This window comes from Mirounga angustirostris, unplaced genomic scaffold, assembly GCF_029215605.1.
Source record: "Mirounga angustirostris isolate CCGP_5_RB_7025 unplaced genomic scaffold, mMirAng1.0.hap1 SCAF_9, whole genome shotgun sequence".
Taxonomy (NCBI): Eukaryota; Metazoa; Chordata; class Mammalia; order Carnivora; family Phocidae; genus Mirounga; species Mirounga angustirostris.
The window spans coordinates 116,726,982-116,746,319 of record NW_026991717.1 but is presented as its reverse complement, the minus strand read 5'-3'; the positions used below and the strand labels follow the sequence as shown (position 1 = coordinate 116,746,319).

Below are 19,338 nucleotides of genomic sequence, written 5' to 3'. Positions count from 1 at the left end.
CCACAATCTCCCACAAACAGGGTTTTTAGATATAGAGCCATATAATGATGTCCAACCCTCCTACAGGTACTCTTTCCTAGAGGAAGGGAATTCTACTCCCAATTAAGAACTAAATGATGTTAGCAACATTCAGTAAGACAGAAGGAAGAACACTTTCTTTTTATAATATATGTATTTATAACCTCACTGGTTGTGACATTAATGGCTAGCTGCCCTCAATATCCTTTCTCTCTTTCATGCACAATGTTGCTCTGCTAAAAGACTGCACTTCCCTGTTTCCCCTTAAAACAATCCCAGACATCATCCTACTGCCAAAAATCCCTCGGTTTGGATCTCTGGTAACAGATTATTTTAAAAACAAATACTAGGGGCGCCTGGGTGGCTCAGTTGTTAAGCGTCTGCCTTCGGCTCAGGTCATGATCCCAGGGTCTGGGGTCCTGGGCTTGAGCCCTACATCATCGGGCTCCCCGCTCCGCGGGAAGCCTGTTCTCCCTCTCCCACTCGCCCTGCTAGTGTTCCCTCTCTCGCTGTGTCTGTCAAAAAATAAATAAAATCTTAAAAATAAATAAACACTATACCATTAACCTGATAGAACTGTTAATATAGGTAATTCCTTAACATTATCTAATACCTAGTACATATTCAAATTCCCTGATTGTCTCAAATATGTCTTTTTTTTGCCAACTGTAGGCAATTTATTTAATTTTCCCTTTTTTTAATTTAAATTCAATTAACTAACATATAATGTATTATTGGTTTCAGAGGTAGAAGTCAGTGATTCATCAGTGTTATGTAACACCCGGTGCCCATTACATCACGTGCTCTCCTTAATGTCTATCACCCAGTTACCCCATCCCCCCAACTCCCTCCCCTCCAGCAACCCTCAAACATGTCTTTTCACAATTGGTTCTTTAGAATCAGGATTCAAGGTTCACATACTACCTTTTGAGTCTCCTCTCCTTTTTTATTTCATGCCATCGATTGTTGAAGAAACATTTGTTGCTTAATTCCTTTGTCTATAGAATGTCCTTTGATTGCTTCCTCATGGTGTCATTTACCTCATTCTTTTATTTTCCCCATCCATACCTCCCACCATCCCTGACTAGTAGTTAGACCTAGAGATTTGATTAGATGCAGGTTCAGTTTTTTAGGCAAGAATCTTTAAAGGTGATGCTGTGTGCATCCTATTTCATCACATTAAGAAGTCCAAAATATTTTGTGGGGCTAAACATATATATATATTTTTAATTTGACAGAGAGAGAGACAGCGAGAGGGAACACAAGCAGGGAGAGTGGGAGAGGGAGAAGCAGGCCCCCTGCCGAGCAGGGAGCCCAATGTGGGGCTCGATCCCAGGACCCTGGGATCATGACCTGAGCTGAAGGCAGATGCTTAACCGACTGAGCCACCCAGGTGCCCCTAAACATATTTTTAAAAGGAAATTTTCTATTGAATCACCTTATGTGTAAATTATGGAAGAATTAAAAAGCAAATTTTTCCAATTTGATGCTGGATCCAAAGGTAACTGCCCCAAAGTGGTTATTAACAGCACCATAATTTTCAAAGGAGTCTTCCCAAGTGAAGTTTCATATTTGCCCTCTTCCCTGATTACTTTCAATGTATGCTTTCTCTAAAATATGCACACTGTAGATTTGTCCAAATGCTGTTTATCAAATTAAAAGTACACTATCAAATTTCTCTTCTTCTGTATTAAATTAGAAAGTTTTCACCTGTCAAATACGAAAATTAACTAAGATAGGATAATTGCACAATATCCCTTGATAGGACCACAAACAACACATTTAAAACATAAAGAACTTGGGCGCCTGGGTGGCTCAGTTGGTTAAGCGACTGCCCTTCAGCTCAGGTCAGGATCCTGGAGTCCCGGGATCGAGTCCCGCATCAGGCTCCCTGCTCAGTGGGGGGCCTGCTTCTCCCTCTAACCCTCCTCCCTCTCATGCTGTCTCTCATCCTCGCTCTCAAATAAATAAAATCTTTAAAAAAATAATAATAAATAAAAATAAAACATAAAGAACTTGATTTAGTAACAAAATTAAAATCTTAAAATATGACACACCTAGTTCTAGAGCTGAAAGGAGGACGTAGTGGTGGTGTGACATTCATCTCTAGTAGAGGAGGGGGGAGGGGACACTCAACTCTTTATTGACTGACATTAAGCACACCATGTTTGTTTGGTCTGATATTAAGTGGATTTCCAATTATGTTAAGTAATATACCAAAATAACACCAGATCAAGAATCAACTGAAAAATTCACTCCCGCCCCCGCATCAGGCTTCCCTGCTCAGCGGGGAGTCTGCTTCTTCTCTCCCTCTGCTGCTCCCCCTGCTTGTGCACGCTATCAAATAAATAAATAAAATCTTTAAGAAAAGAAAATTTCACTCCTGTGCTGGTCATAAAGAGTGTTATTTGAGCGTCTACCTTGTAGCCTAGTATTAGGAAAAGGGCACTGAACTAAGGAGACAGAGTACTTGGCTGGGTTCTAATCACGTGGGATCTTAAGAAAGGCTCTTCTCTCAGCCAGTCTTCCGAAATGCTACTAAGTGCCAGAACTGGGCAAAAGTTTTTATAATCATTGTTTCGCTTAACCCCTCCACCCAACAACTCTATGAAGATGGTACTGTCATTTATGCCCATTTTCTAGACAAGGAAAGGGAGTAAACAGAGCGGTCGAATAACTTGCCCATGTTTGCACAACTGGTAATGACCGACACTGGAACCCACACTCAATCAAACACAATACATCCCACTTCCATAACATGAGCTTCTTAATATCTTTTTCAACAAAACACTTCCCTATCCTGATCTCGTTCAATTATCCTGCCATAAACGGCTGTGCTGACACGGCCTTGTTATAAAAGGCGGAAATCTCTGGGATTTCCTCCACTCTTTCTGGCTCGCTGGTCGCTCCCTCTCCTTTTGAGTGTTCTGGTTTCCTCCTCCTGCCCAAGTCTAATATCTGGGGATTCCTGCCTGGCTCTTCCCCTTTCCCATACTGACCTCCCCTTCCTCTCTGGCTCCCACTACCAACCATTCACACGGAAATTAATAAAAATCTGCGCCTACAGCCCAAATTTCAAACTGGCTTCCCTGACTGTAAGCGGAATTTGTGTCCACGATTTATGTTCACTCTGTATGGCACATGGTAGGGGGCTCAATAAAATGTGTTAAATGAACGTCCCAGACGCACCTTAAACACAATTACGTCCAAACTCGAGGTTGCTTACTCCCAACAGTTAAGTAAAAAAAAAAAAAATCTGCCTCTGTTGTTCTGGAGCATTCCCTAGCCTAGTGACCTAGGCAATGACGCCCGCGTCGCCGCAGCTCCGGAAAAAAAATGGAGGCCACCCTGGCTCCTCGATCCTCCCACACCCGGAAGGCGCGAGCCAGCCCAGGGTTCCCCGGCCAGCAGCTGTGGGGCCGCCCCTCTCCCGGCACTCACCCCCACGCAGCTGGGGAGGAAATCTCGCGCGGCGTGTGGAGCTTGCGAGGGGCCTGCCGCGCGACCTCGGGCCGCCGAACCCAGTACGCAGGCGCACTGCTAGACCTCTGCTCCTCGCCTCCGCCCCCTCCGCTCCAGCGGCGGGCTTTTACGGTTTAGGCAAGTTTTCTGGGTTCCCACGTTTCGGAGAGAGGTGGGGAAGGTGCGGAGTTTTAAAGGCTCCTCACTTGTCTGGGCAGTGTGTTGTGGGGTTTTTTGTTGTTGCTGGCGGGGGAGGGGCAGAGGTCTGAGCCCAAATCAAGAGTGGGTGGCGTACCTGACTGAGCTACTCAGGAATTTAATTCGTTGTATGGACTTCTCTCTGAGCCTCAGATTGGGGGAAATTACAGTGAGACAGCGGCCATCAAGCCTATCCCTGGTTTTATAGGCAGGGAAACGGAGACTTGGAGAGCTGATGTGGTTGGACCACCCACTTTTCTGCTGGTTAGGGGCAATGTTGGGGTTAAAATTGCCTCTCCAGATTGCTGGGCTAGGACCCTTTCCCTTACAACAGGGCTGTCTTTTCTTTCACAAAGAATCCCAGCTTCCTCAAAGATGGATTACCCAATGTTGAAAGAGGAATTCAACTGCTTCCTTTTTGACTTTCTAATTGATTAAATTCTTTCAAGTCTATCTCCTAACTCAGGCAAAAGATCCTGCAGGCAAAGCATCCCCTCAAGCAGTAAGGACTGCCCTGAGCCAGCAAGACCCCAGTGACTGACCCCAAGACAATGACTGATGTGACCTTTACTGCCCACCTGCACATACCCATGACCTTTGCCCCACATTTTCCTTATATAAACCTGGAAGTATTTTCAGCACTTTGGAGGCAATCTTTGAGACACTAGTCCACTGTTTTCCCATTGTTAGCCTCACTGAAATAAAATGCCTTTCTCCTTTCACCTTTTGTCTCTCTGCCTTTGGATTTTATTAGCGGCAAGTGGCCAAACCTGGTCAAATCCCCAGAGCCAGGTACCCTTGCACCCCTGTGCCCCTGCTACAGTGTGAACTGATTTCTCAATTTCATTAATTATTAATTGCCTTTTGTGTTGAACTGGGTTGAGCAAGACTTATTCCTAAGACAGCTTGGATCCCCAGGGACTTTAATAAACCCTAAGAGAGACCATTCTGAATTAGGCAGGTGAAGGAATTGCTATTTATATTGTATTCATGTCAGAGCTAATAGCTCAGCATACATCATGGTATTCAGTAGCTGAATGATGACTGGGGTAGTGAGCAAGAGGGTAAGAATCATTCAACAGGTTGGAGCTTCTGGTAGCTTTATCTCTTAAAAATTTTGTTTTAAGATTTTATTTATTTATTTGACAGAGAGCACAACCCCGGGGAGCAGCCCACAGAGGGAGAGGGAGAAGCAGGCTCCCTGCTGAGCAGAGAGCCCAACACGCCACTCCATCCCAGGACCGTGGGATCAAGACCCAAGGCAAAGGCAGACGCTCAACCGACTGAGCCACTCAGGTGCCCCTCATCTCTGAAATTTTTAACTTCCTTTGAGAAAGCTTCAGGAAAGGACTGGAAAGATTATAGTACTTTGCAAACTCAGGCAGGAGTTTATCTCTTATTGGTCTTGTACAGGTAGACCTTCAATAACATTTTTTTAATAACTTGAACCAATTGATGAAAAAAGAAAATGCTGGGTGCCTGGGTGGCTCAGTCGTTAAGCGTCTGTCTTCGGCTCAGGTCATGATCCCAGGGTCCTGGGATCAAGTCCCAGGTCGGGCTCCCTGCTCTGCGGAGAATCTGCTTCTCCCTCTACCCCTCTCCCCTTCTGCTCTCTCTCTCACTCTCTCTCATGCTCTTTCTCTCTCAGATAAATAAACAAAATCTTAAAAAAAAAAACTCTAACAGACTAAAAGTAATAGCATAAAGTAAAGGTAGTCTAGAACTTGATCTTGAAAGAAACTTTTTTTTTTAAGATTTTATTTATTTATTTGAGAGATAGAGGGAGCATGTGCGGGGGAAGGGGCAGAGGGAGAGAAACAAGCCGACTCTCAGCTGAGCAGGGAGCCTGACCTGGGACTCGGTCCCAGGACTGTGGGATTATGACTTGATGACTTGAGTGAAGGCAGACACTTAACCGACTGAGCCACCCAGGCACCCCTAAGCATCCAACTCTCAATTTCAGGTCAGGTAATGATCTCAGGTTTGTGGGATCTAGCCCCACATTGAGCTCCACGATCAGCACTGAGTCTGCTTGTCCCTCTCCCTCTGCTCCTCTCCTCACTCTCTCTCTAGAATAAACAAATAAAATGTTTTTTATAAATAAATAAATAAATAAATAAATCATGATCTCATGAAAGGAGAGAAACCTTTCCAGAATATACCTAGCTAAACTTCTCCCAAATTCCTGAACCTCAGAAACTGTGTGAGATAATAATGTTATAAGCTGCTAAGTTTGGGAGTAGTTGGTTATGCAGCAATAGATAACTAATATGCCCATTAAAAGAGAATTACAGCCCCTTAGAGAAATGGCTGATTCCAGGGCTGGGGCAGGATAGGTACCAAATGAGCCTAGAACATCTTTTTTGCTAGAAATTAAGGAAGTGTTGAAAAAATGATGAAGCATATCACGGGGACACAGAAGCCAGCTTGAAGGGAATCCTACTGGCCAAATCTGGGACAATTTGAGCACCAAAGTAATTAAGTAGAATAATGATTTCTAAACATTGTAGAAATAGAAATTCGTGATTCTGTAACAATAATAAAAAAGAGAGAATGGAGGGTTCTTGCTTACAGGAGAATGCTGAGGACCAGCTAATAAATACAAAGGAGAGTACTAGAGTTGGAAAGTTATCCTTTTATAGCTTTCATAGTAAAGATTGGATCAGATAAGAATTATCAATGGATGGTAAATCTAGGAGGACTAAGATTCTGCACCCAATCCAGTGGTGGGTGGGTACTTCCCACACACTGCCAAACAATATTCCAACACCAGCTGGTTATCCTACAATTCAACTCAATTTCGGTGCTATCTATCTGGAGATAGCATCAGATCCCACAGGTTAAGGGCTCAATCCTACAAGACTGCCCCCCCCAAACACACATACACACACTTCAGATACTAATTGAAAGTCCAGGTTGTCACCTATGCTCCTGACCAAATGTCTATAGATTGGAGGTTCTAACGGCCCCTCCTTGGATTCGATTAAGTTGCTAGAATGGCTCATAGAACCCAGAGAAACACTTTACTTACTAGATTACCAGTTTATTATAAAATGACATAACTCATGGGGCACGTGCCTGGCTCAGTCAGTGGAGCATGCAACTCTTGATCTCAGGGTCGTGAGTTCAAGTCCCACAGTGGGTGTGGAGCCTACTTAAGATAAAATAAAAACAAAACAAATAAAATAAAATAAAATAAATGATATGACTCAGGAACAGCCAGATGGAAGAGGTGCATAGGGCAAAGTATGGGAAAAGGATGTGGAGCTTCCATGCCCTTTCTAAGTTCCACACTCTCCCTGTATCTCCACATGTTTACCAACCCAGAAGCTCTCCAAACCCTCATCCTTTTGGGTTTCTATGGAGGCTTCATTACAAAGGCATGATTGATTAAATCATTGGCCATTGGTGATGGAATTCAATCTCCAGCCCCTGTCCCCTCCCTGGATGTAGGGTGGAGGGAGGACTGAAAGTTCCAACCCTCTAATCACTTAATTGGTTGCCCTGGCATCTTTAGGTTACCTAGGCTTTCTAAAAGTTACCCCATTTTTTATGTTTATTTATTTTTAGTTCTTTCTACACCCAGTGTGGGACTCAAACTCATGACCCTGAGATCAAGAGTGGCACACTCCACTGACTGAGCCAGCCAGGCTCCCCTAGAAGTGACCTCATTAACATAACAGAAAACACCTAGACCATTCTCATCACTTGGGAAGTTCCAAGGGTTTTAGGAACTCTGTGCCAGAAATGGAAGAAGACCAAATATATATTTCTTATTATAAATCAGAATATAACAGGGACATTGTGTTGAGGAACAAGATATTTGCATGGTCATAAAGTAGAAAAATCGAACAATAACTTAAGCAGGTAATCAAAATTAACATCACCAATGAAGGACAGATGTATATTGAATGGCTCCAGACATGATAAAGTATACTACAGTATATTTCAAACTATGCTACAAAATACTATATTAGATGTAGAGTATAAGTATTAGATATGGAAATGATCTAAATCATCTTTTTTTAAAAAATAATCTCTATACCCAACATGGGGCCTGAACCCACAATCCCAAGATGGAGAGCTGCACGCCCCATCAACTGAGCCAGCCAGGCTGCTCAGTGGGGAGTCTGCTTCTCCCTCTGCCTCTGCTCCCACCCCACCCCCTGCTCATGCTCTCTCTCTCTAATAAATAAATAAAATCTTAAAAAAAAAAGAAAACATTTTCAACACAAAAATAATCACATTAAGATTAAAAGTCAATATGTTCGATTATATTCCATGCTCTCTGTGTGTACCTGATATCTTTGTTAAAGAAGAAAAGAATTTTGTTTGAATTCTTCTTAAACCAGATTTAACCGATGAGTCTAAGGGCTTTTATTCCAAGAAAGAACCATCTTGCTTTATGGTGTCAACACCAGTCACCATAGGTTGGAAAGAAGCTACTGGCGTAAAATTGTTCATAATATTTCCTTAGTGAGCTTCTTGGATGTATAGATTAATGTTTTTCATCAAATATAAGAAGTTTCCAGCCATTATTTCTTCAAATATTCTTTTCTTCCCCTTTCTCTCTCCCCTCTCCTTCTGGGACTACAATTGCATGTATGTTAGTATGCTAATATCTCATAGATCTCTGAAGTTCTGTTCATTTTTCTTTGATTTTTTTCCTCTCTGTATTCAGATTGGGTCATTTCTTTTTTCTTAGATTTGGGGGGCAGGCAGAGAGAGAGGGAGAGAGAGAATCTCAAGCAGACTCCACACCAAGCACAGAGCCTGACACAGGGCTTGATCTCACGACCCAGAGATCATGACCTGAGCCAAAACCAAGTCAGACACTTAACCCCGACTGAGTCACCCAGGTGCCCCCAGATTGGGTCATTTCTATTGATCTATCTTCCAGTTCATTCCTGCCACCTCAAATCTGCTGTTGAGCCCTCTAGTGAATTTTTCAGTTATTGTATTCGTCACTTCCAGAATTTCCATTTGGTTTTGTTTTAAAATTTCTATATCTTTATTGAGAATCTCTTTTTGTTGCTACATTGTTGTGTGCTTTCCTTTAATTCTTTAAACATGGTTTTCTTTAGTTCTTTGCACATATATAATTTTTAATTTTTTATTGTTATGCTCCTATCTCTTTATTAGTTATTGCCCAATTGATCTATCAGTTTTTGAATAAGTTATATTAAAGTTTTCCATTGTGATTGTGGTTTTGTTAATTCTCCTTGTAACTCCAGTTAGTTTTTTTGTTTTTGTTTTTGTTTTTAATTTTTTATTGTTATGTTCCTATCTCTTTATTAGTTATTCTTTGCACATATTTTTAATAGCTGCTTTAAAGTCTTTGCTAAATTCGGGGCACCTGGGTGGCTCAGTCATTTGGGCAGCATGCTCTCGATTTCGGCTGGGGTCATTATCTCAGGGTCCTGGGATCGAGCCCCATGTCAGCCTCCACGCTCGGCAGGAAATCCACTTGGGGATTTCTCTCCTTCTCCCTTTGCTCCTCCCCCTGCTCCAGTTTTCTCTCCCACTCTTTCTCTCTTAAATAAATAAATAAATCTTTATTTTTTTAAATGTTTTAATTTTTTAAAGATTTTATTTATTTATTTGACAGAGAGAGACACAGCGAGAGAGGGAACACAAGTGGGGGATTGGGAGAGGGAGAAGCAGGCTTCCTGCCGAGCAGGGAGCCCCGTGAGGGGCTCGATCCCAGAACCCTGGGATCATGACCTGAGCTGAAGGCAGACGCTTAACAACTGAGCCACCCAGGCGCCCCAATAAATAAATCTTAAAAAAAATATATTGCCATCAGTTGTTCACCTCTGTTCTTTTTATGTGCTGTTGCTATGGCTACAATGACCAGGACTTTTATAATAATGAATAATGGATCAAAACTATGCCGGTTTCCCACTCTTGTTACCAATCCAGCACTCGTTTCTAAGTCCTCATTTTTTTATTTTTTTAAAGATTTTTTTATGTATTCATTTGAGACAGAGAGATACAGAGAGAGAGTATGAACAGGCTCCCTGCTGAGCCAGGAGCTCCACGCGGGGCTCTATCCCAGGACCCTGGGATCATGACCTGAGCTGAAGGCAGACGTTTAACCATCTGAGCCACCCAGGCGCCCCTCTAAGTCATCATTTTTAACAAAAACAATACCAGATCTAAAATCTCAAAAACAGGGCGCCTGGGTGGCTCAGTTGGTTAAGCAACTGCCTTCGGCTCAGGTCATGATCCTGGAGTCCCTGGATCGAGTCCCGCATTGGGCTCCCTGCTCGGCGGGGAGTCTGCTTCTCTCTCTGACCCTAACCCCTCTCATGTACTCTCTCTCATTTTCGCTCTCTCAAATAAATAAATAAATCTTAAAAAAAAAAAATCTCAAAAACATAACAATGGACAGAAAAAGCAAGTTACAGAAGGAAACAACAGTATAATTCCATTTATATAGAGTTTAAAAATATGCAAAACAATACTGTATGTTGTTTTTTAATAAAACTTATGTTGTAAAAGCATAAACACACCCAAGGGGATGATAAACTCCCAATCCATATTGAGAATGGTTACTTCTAGAGGGAGAGAAATAAGATCAGGGAGGAGGGGACTAATACAACTGTATTTCTTAAACTTAGTGGTGAGTATCTGGATGTTTGCTATATCATTCTACAAACTGTATTTATAAAAGATTTAATGAAAACAAACGAACAAAAGTTAAATACCAGACATATTGTTTTAAGGAGGCCATGAGAGTTACATTTCAAAGAAAAAGATCAAGTTGGCTTTTGGAGCTCAAGCATCTAAATAAAACAGATTTTTTACCCCACTCAATGTCTTATCTGAGGAGACTGGAGACTTTACTTTTGTGTGGTTAATTTTCAAAGACCTTTTTTTTTCTTAACCCTTTTTAGATAAACACTAAGCCTTCACACAATGAAGCCTTACATTGGAGGATAAGTTGAGGGGTCTTCTAGTGTCAGGAAAAATTGTGAAAGACTTTGAAAGACTGGGTGAAAAAGATTACTAGGTGCCCAGTCTAGCAGATTATCTTCACTTTTCATTGTCTTTGAGCTATTTTACAACTCTGAGTTACAAAATACTGATACCAGTAAAGATGATTCTTGACCCTAAAAATGCAAATGCAAAGCATTCCTGGAATACAACTGATCTCTCTCCTCCTCACCCAAGAAACCAGTGTTGTATCTATGAAGCAAATTAATTTCAGCATTGCTGATTGTCTATACATTGTCTGCTCTTTGGAATATCTTTTGAATCAGTTGTAATATCTTATGGTTCTCTCATTAATTAATGCATTTAATCAAATCTTAGACACCTGTTAATTTTATATTTCTATGAGTCATGATTTTACATTTAAAAAATAATTATCCTTTGGGCGCCTGGGTGGCTCAGGTGGTTGAGCAACTGCCTTTGGCTCAGGTCATGATCCTGGAGTCCCGGGATCGAGTCCCACATCGGGCTCCCTGCTCAACGGGGAGTCTCCTTCTCCCTCTGATCCTCCCCCCTCTCATGCTCTCTCTCTCTCATTCTCTCTCTCAAATAAATAAGTAAAATCTTAAAAAAAAATAAAATAAAATAAAACAAAACAAAATTATCCTTTAACTGGAGGGAAGAAGGCTCTTTCACCTCATTTCTGCCAAACCACATCAATTGCACAATACCTGAGGCAGCTCCTTCCTGGCTGGAGATGCCTGCGCCTCGGGTTACTTAATCCTATTATTTTTCTCTTGCTCCTTTCTTTTTTCTCCTCTATGTTAGGGACTTTTTAAAGAATCTATTGGGATGTCTGGGTGGCGTAGTCAGTTAAGCCACCGACTCTTGATTCCAGCTCAGGTCATGATCTCAGAGTCCTGGAAGCAAGCCCCGGGTCAGGCTCTGCATGCTCAGCGCAGGGTCTGCTTGGGATTCTCTCCCTCTCCCTCTGCCCCTCCCGCTCATGCTCCCTCTCTCTCTCTCTCTCTAAGAGAAATAAATCTTAAAAAAAATTTTTTTAATCTATTTTTAAACCTTGATTCCTTGCTCCCTTGCCAACTGGAAATAACAAATTTCCTTTACTAAGCTGGCAATAGATAAGGTTTTCTCCATCATTAAGACCATTATTTACAACTACTATATGACATAAAAAATTGCCGTAGTTATAGCAGGTTTAAATCAGACTCATTTCCCAGCTTCCTTCTCCCCAACCTCCTTCCTCCCAAACTTCACATTTGCTTTTAACATTGTAAACACACTCTATATACTTGTTAAATTAATTAACAAGTAAATGGATGTCCACGGTGTGCTTAACACTACTTAGGTGTTACGTGGCATATCACATGCAAGTTCAAGTCCCTGACCCACGGAAATTTACAATCCAGTTGGGAAGGCAGGGAAGCGCCAGTATATGCCGTATATGATAAGTGCCAAATGGAGTGAGATTGGCAATAAAGGCTTCATTCATTCATCCATTGAGCAAATAATTCTTTCTTACCCGTTACATGCAGGTGCTGTGGTATGCAATGGTGAAAAAGACTGGCACAGACTCTCCCTTCACCAAGCTCCTTCTAGAAGGGACTAGAACGAGGAACCAGCTACGTCCAATACTGCATTGCCGGGGCTACGATGGGGAAGTGCACGATGCTGTGGCAGCACACGGGAGGAAAACTAATCCCAGACGTGGGAGGTTTGGAAAGCTCTTTAAACTGAAATTGGAAAGATCTGAGGCCAAATTAGGCCAGGAGTGGGCGGGGGGCAGAATGGGGTGTGGATGGGAATCAATCCAAACTGTGGGAATACGACGTATTAAAGTCTGGTGGTAAGAGACAGCAAAGCGTATTCAGGGAACTTAAAGAAGTTTAGTACGGCTAAGGCAACGAGTTTGAGGGGAGAGCATGGAAAGGAATGAGGTAGGAGAAGCCGAAAGGGACCATCGGATTACATGGAGCCTTGTGAGCTGTGTTAAGGAATTTCAGTTTTATCCTAAGAACAATGGAGGAACTATTACAGATTTGTTGTTGTTGTTGTTGTTGTTTTAATTTATTTATTTATTTGAGAGAGAGAGAGTGAGAGACAGAGAGCATGAGAGGGGGGAGGGTCAGAGGGAGAATCAGACTCCCCGCCGAGCAGGGAGCCCGATGCGGGACTCGATCCCGGGACTCCAGGATCATGACCTGAGCCGAAGGCAGTCGCCTAACCAACTGAGCCACCCAGGTGCCCAGATTTGTTGTTTTGTTTTAAAGATTTGGACCTGATTGTATTTGCATTTTTTTTTTAAGATTTTATTTATTTATTTGACAGAGAGACACAGCGAGAGAGGGAACACAAGCAGGGGGAGTGGGAGAGGGAGAAGCAGGCTTCCCGCAGAGCAGGGAGCCCGATGTGGGACTCGATCCCAGGACCTGAGCTGAAGGCAGTCGCTTAACCAACTAAGCCACCCAGGCGCCCTGTATTTGCATTTTTTAAAAGAGTTTATTTATTTATTTGAGAAAGAGAGTAAGCAAGGGAAGGAGCAGAGGGAGAGAGACAAGCAGACTCTGTGCTGAGCCCAGGACACGGGGCTTGATCTCAGGACCCTGAGATCACAACCTGAGCTGAAACCAAGAGTTGGACACTTAAACAACTGAGCCACCCAGGCGCCCCTATACTTGCATTTTAAAGGGGTCAGCCCTGGCTGGAATTAGGAGAATGGATTTTTTTTTTTTAAAGATTTTATTTATTTATTTGACAGAGAGAGAGAGCGTATGCACAAGCAGGGGAAGTGGCAGGCAGAGGGAGGAAACAGGCTCCCTGCTGCGCAAGGAGCCCGATGTGGGACTCCATCCCAGGACCCTGGGATCATGACCTGAGCCAAAGGCAGACACTTAACCAACTGAGCCAACCAGGCATCCTAGGAGAATGGATTTCAAATGGTGGGGACTGGAGGCAGGGAGTCTAAGCAAAAGATAATGGTGCCCTAAATAAAGGTAATGGTTCTGGAAATGGGAAGAAAAGCACAGACCATGGGATGTTTAGGAGTTAGAATCAACAGGACTTGATAAAAGATTGAAGTGGACATAGCCAACAGGTAGAGATATACAGGTCTATCTGGATTTCAGACAGACAACTCAACTAGAGATAGAGTGGACAGTCAGGATTCCTAGGACAAGATTGCTCAGAAAGAGTAATAGAAATATAGGGAGAAAGCCCACTACAGAGTCCTGTAAAGGATTGCAAGAGTCTGCGAAGAAGCAGAGAGGTGGAAGGAAAACCAAGAAAACAAAATGTCACGAAGGTCAAGGGAAGAGAGAGCCTCAAAAATAAGGACAAAGTCAACAGTGTCCAAGGCTGCAGAAAGACCAAGTACGTGAAAACTGAGCGGTGACTTCCAGATCTGACGGGTCTGAAGCAGAATATGTCACCCCCAAATATGACTGTAGGAGTTCAGGACATGCCGCTGCAAAATAGGCTCCTTTGGTTTATGGGTTATTGTGAGCTGTAGGCACTTGAAAAACAGCAAATGCAGAGAGGGGTTTTCTCTGAACTCCCCTGTATGCCTAAAGACAGATCCTCTGAAAGGAACTCACTTGTCATAGATACCCTCCCCTGGAGTTTCATTAACCAAGGAAGACTGGCATTTATCATAGGAGAGGAGACTAGAAGTCGACACCACACCCAGACAAACTTTGTCACAAACCATCATACCTCCCATCTGTTTGTCTAAGGGCCCATTCATCTTCCCTAGAGACCTACAACCCTTCTCTCCTTTCCCTATTAAGATGGTCTTCAATCCTGAGTTCTAAACCATCTTGGGGAGTTCCTCATTTTTCCTGGGTATCTCCCATGTGTACATGAGGTATGTATGATAATACACTTCTGTTTGGTTTTCTCTTGTTGATCTTATTATAGGCATCTCAGCTAAGAACTAGAAGAGTAGAGGGAAAATTAATGTTCTTCCTTTACTGATCATTTAGCCACAGGGACCTCACTGGTGATCTTGGTGAGAGTATTTCAGTGGCATGTGAATCGTGTTTGCAGTAATGGAGTAAACTGATGGTACTATTTTTTGACACTTGTTTTGTAATTACCAGAAAAAATATCTCTGTGGCCTCTCTATCCTATATAAGTGTATTGTTGCCCCATTTAACAATTATTTACATGTCTTTCTTACTACTAGACTTGAGCATCTTGAACCTAGGAATTGTTACTCAGGTTGATAATCCCAGGGGCTAGCACAGTCTTTGATATATATAAAGAGTGTAATTGATATTTATGATTGGATAAAGAGTCTAGGGGCTGTCTTCCAAATCCAAGTTGTCTGCAATCTCTCAGCCAAACCTCTAAGCTCTGTGGTCAGAGTCTGAAACTTTAGGTAAGCAATCGAGGGCAGGAGCTGAAACCAGGAATCCAGTATCTGCATCCTCCCTGCAACTTCTCGTTCATCCCGGGCCAGTCACAGAGCCTCTTGACTTAATTTTCTCATCCACGAAGTGACCACCTTTATATTCACTATCAGAGGCACCGAGAACCTTAATTAACATTTAGGAAAGAATTTGTAATCCTTATAACATGAGACCCATCTAATTGAAAGCCCATATCATTATCATGGCCCATTTCGTTTTATCTGGATTTTTTTTTAACTGGATTGGTTTTACATTTCAACATGAATTAGTATGCAGTGCTACTGTTAAATTGAGTGTTGAATTTCACTCCCCAGAGAGTTTTCTTCCTCAGTAATGGAAAAATGAAGCATACATTATTGTGGTAATAACACCCTCACTGTGATCTTGTCATTTTCACAAGAATCTTAAAACAGGAGTTCAGCTGAATTATTGCTTAGAAGAGAGACCTTCAGAGAAAAGACATATGCTTTATGAACAACCTTAACTGCTCTTGCTTGCATAATCTTTTTCCCTTTTCTATTTCCACACTCAATTTGTGAGAAGCCAGGAGAAGATGAGGCCCAGCATCAGAGAGCCTCAAACACTTCTTTTAAATAGTTCTCATTTCTCCCCCCACCTGTGCCGCAGATCCTATAAGGCTCCTCTTGGGGACCTTCCAGTACTCCAGAAAGGACTTCCTAATACTTGGTCCCGGCTATTCCTCCTAGCTCGCTGGCCCCAAAGAATAGTGGGCAAAGGCTTTTGCCCTAATAGCTGCGGGTCCACACATCAGCACCCGCTCTCTGCAGCACCAGGACAAGATGCTAGGTGCTGCCCCAAACGCTCTGCTTCAGTGTTTCTCATGGCAAGAGATGGTTTCCTAAAAGATGTAAAGATGGAGAGATTATAGGGAAGTAAAAATAGTTGAAGACTGTGCTCAAGTTTTCACGTAGTATCTTTCTCTTTAGAAAGGTGCACATAATTATTCACAAGGGAAAAGGACCTGGCAGCAGGAGATGCTCACTACACCCAGGTGAGTAGCTCATGTCACGCAAGCAGCAAACTCGAGTTTTCAATCAGTTATCAGTTTACAACTACAGCCTACATTTTTCCTGATACCACTAATAAACCTCCCTCCTCTAGCTGATTTCAGCATTTCATCAGCCTGAGCGCAAAATCAGGAAGCCAGCAATACACGAATGTCTTCTGACAGCACAATGCCAGAGAGCAGATGTGCTGGGCTGTGTGGCAGGTAGAGGGCATACCTAGGGAAGGGCAGGGGGAAGGGGGTATGTGAATAAAATCGGGAGTGAAATAACACGAAAGGAGTGTCAAGTGCAACTAGTCTGAAACACAAGTGCAACCAAATCCTTGGCAACAGTATGAAATTACTCTCAGGGAGAATATTCAATTAAGCCAGTATTTTCAGACTCCAGTTGGAAAAGGATTGCCAAGCAGCAGAGTACTGAACATCATCCCAAGCAGCAGCTAGATGACAGATACATAGTAAAAGTGGATAGGTGAACATGTATATAAAGATGTAAGCATTTTTGTGTGTTGGAAATTATAGTATTCTGAGTAAATTAGTAAGAATTTTATATTTTAGGGACGCCCGGCTGGCTTATATGGAAGAGTGTGCAACTCTTGATCTTGGGGTCGTGAGAGATTGCTTAAATAAGTAAATAAATAAACTAAAAAAAAAAAAAAAAAAGAATAATTTAAGTCTCAGCCAGAAGAAACTAAGTAGCTCCTTAAGTGTCAACAGATGATGTAGCCATGCCATATTACTCTCCAGGCTCTGTGCTGCACGCGGTGCTAGACTTGCTGAGGTTGCTATCTGAGACACCCACGTACACAGTCTCCATATATCACATATGTATGCAAATATAGTGCATCATCTCTTACTGTAAACAGCATAGCGTCCAGCTCATTGCATGTTGGCATCACCGGAACACCTGAAAGCTTGCTGCCTTTTTTCCTGGAGTCTTCCTGGGCTGACTTTAATTCTGCACCTTTAGGTAAGGTCTGCCTAGACTTGTCTTAAATCCAGCTGCTTTGGTGGTTCCAGGGCTTGGCCTAGGTGGGTCAGGTATCCACTGGTATGAGATCCACTGAGACGGTTTTTTCCCTTTAATTCATCTTTTTTCTCTATGCTTCTGTCACATATAATCTGCAAATGCATTTCATTTAGCAGGTCTCGCTTCGGTCACTGAGTGGCTGTATTTTCTTTGCGGGGAGGAATAAAAACCCAAGTGATCAGCAGGTCTCAGGGCAGGGTGGTCACCGAGGCAGGAAGGCTTGCCATGCCGGCAGAAGTCTGGACTACCGCTGTGGGCAACAAGATGCATCATGTCCTCAACAGCGTGTCTATCTCTCGGCCCCTCAGGGTATCCAGAAGTTTCCTGTGGACTGAAGGCCTCACGCTGGAGCCACTCCCTCCCCACATCGCCTCAGCACAACTGGGAGAAGCAGGCTGGGCAAGGGGGCAAGGCAGAGAGTGTGGTGACAGCCAAGGGGGATACTGGCTTCCGGCTCTAGCTGCTGTTCCCACAAAGCGTCCTCATCCAGACACAAAGAAAGAGCCACCACGGCTCCAGGTGCCTGGACAGTATGTATTTTAAGAGATTAATTTATGGGATTTTTTTTTCCCTCTGTCTCCCTGTATATTCTCTTCCCATCAAGCAGGGAGCTTTTATGCTTTACTGCTACAGAGAAAGTATATGAAATGGCAGAAAGCAGAGACTTTGGTTTCTCATTTACCAAGGACTTAGAAGAATGCAGATTTGTGGTAGAAGCAAAATGAAGAGAAAAGAAAAAGGTTCAAGAGTTTTACAGTGGAATGTCTTTAAGAAGGTTGAAAGGAACAGACCCCCTTCAGTCTTGGCTTCCTGGCAAGGCCCCAGAGATGTGACAAAACTCCAGAGAAGAAAAGCACTGGGGCCCTCAGCCTGGCAAACAAATCCCATGTCCCAAGTGAGTCACGGAAACAATGACCCAGTGCCAGCAGGGCGCCACCAACTCGGAATTGGGGAAGATTGCAAAACCTTCACCAGGTCCCCGAGGGGAAACACCAGGCATGACTGTCTGTCAGAATGGGGCTCCGAGGCAGAAACTCAATTGATGTGGAAAACAAAGAAAATGCTGTGCTGCGAGTCGGACTTTGTAGACCGAGAATCGTCTTCTCTGCACATTCATTGGGAGAATTGTGGAGGGATTTTACCGTGTCGCTGGAGCTACATTTTCCAGAACTCCCTCCCCAGTGTTGTACACACTGGGCTTGGCCACAAGAGAAAGATCCCGTGAGATTTGGAAGGCAGAAGCGAAGTGGCAGCCCTGAGGCTCTGGAGGTCGTTTAGGGCCCTGGGTGCCGCTGCCCACCTCCGATGTCACCTGGCGGGTCGCGGGCAGCCACTGGGCCCACAGATCCTCCAGGTCCACTGGCGCTTCCCAGGGTGCCTCCCAAATAAGTAACTCACACTCAAATCATCCCTGGCTGGCCTCTGACAAAACACAACCTGAAACAGACCTCACCAGGTGGAGGAATGGACTGAGCCTGATAAGTTTCTTTTTTCTGTTTTTTTAAATAAAGATTTTATTTATTTATTTATTTGACAGAGAGAGAGAGAGAGAGAGGAAGAGAGAGAGAGAGAAAGCACAAGCAGGGGGAGCTACAGGCAGAGGGAGAAGCAGGCTCCCCGCTGAGCAAGGAGCCCAATGCAAATGCTTAACCTTAACGACTGAGCCACCCAGGCTGAACCTGGTAAGTGTTGATGTAAAGATGTGCCCTAAGGGGCACCTGGGTGGCTCAGTCATTGGGCGTCTGCCTTCGGCTCTGGTCATGATCCCAGGGTCCTGGGATTGAGTCCCGCATCGGGCTCCCTGCTCAGCAGGAAGCCTGCTTCTCCCTCTCCCACTCCCCCTGCTTGTGTTCCTGCTCTCGCTATCTCTCTCTCTGTCAAACAGATAAATAAAAATCTTTAAAAAAAAAAAAAGATGTGCCTAAGTTTTCAAAAACCACATCTCCGTGGCTACAGAGGAGATGCTCTAATCACTGCTCCAGCCAGGGGGCCGCCAGAGCAGCTGTCAGTCACGCCTGCTGGGAAGTCCAGGGGTTCCCCAGGGTCCCAGGTTTTCAATGCTTTTATGTCCTGCACAGCTATACCAGTGGAATACGTGTTGTTTGTGCATAGGATGCTGCTGGTGCAGATACAGAAGCACGTGAGTGTGACCCAGATAACTCACACGCCCCCATTTCCTTCCTTAAGGCCTAACTTAGCACTACATCCTGGTCAAAAGAAACACAAGTCTGGGGGGGGGG

At 43.5% G+C, this 19,338-nt stretch overlaps 1 protein-coding gene, 1 long non-coding RNA gene and 1 pseudogene across 4 annotated transcripts in view; 1 reads left to right on the top strand and 2 right to left on the bottom strand.

The window, feature by feature from the left end:
* The window catches only part of PTGR2 (prostaglandin reductase 2), a 28,266-nt gene extending 24,679 nt beyond the window's left edge, over positions 1 to 3,587 (bottom strand). For 2 of the 3 annotated variants that reach the window (XM_045901193.3, XM_064571335.1), the window contains exon 1: positions 3,460 to 3,587. The gene's annotated coding sequence lies outside the window, so the exon portion shown is untranslated. The other variant, XM_045901194.3, reaches the window with a different exon arrangement.
* Positions 3,565 to 19,338, top strand: LOC123861772 (uncharacterized). Its single transcript, XR_010405265.1, has 5 exons — positions 3,565 to 3,652; positions 4,828 to 4,974; positions 12,168 to 12,346; positions 15,989 to 16,053; positions 17,407 to 19,338. It is a non-coding gene; the product is annotated as an uncharacterized LOC123861772 (long non-coding RNA).
* On the bottom strand, positions 16,948 to 17,371 carry LOC123862208 (UPF0461 protein C5orf24 homolog; annotated as a pseudogene).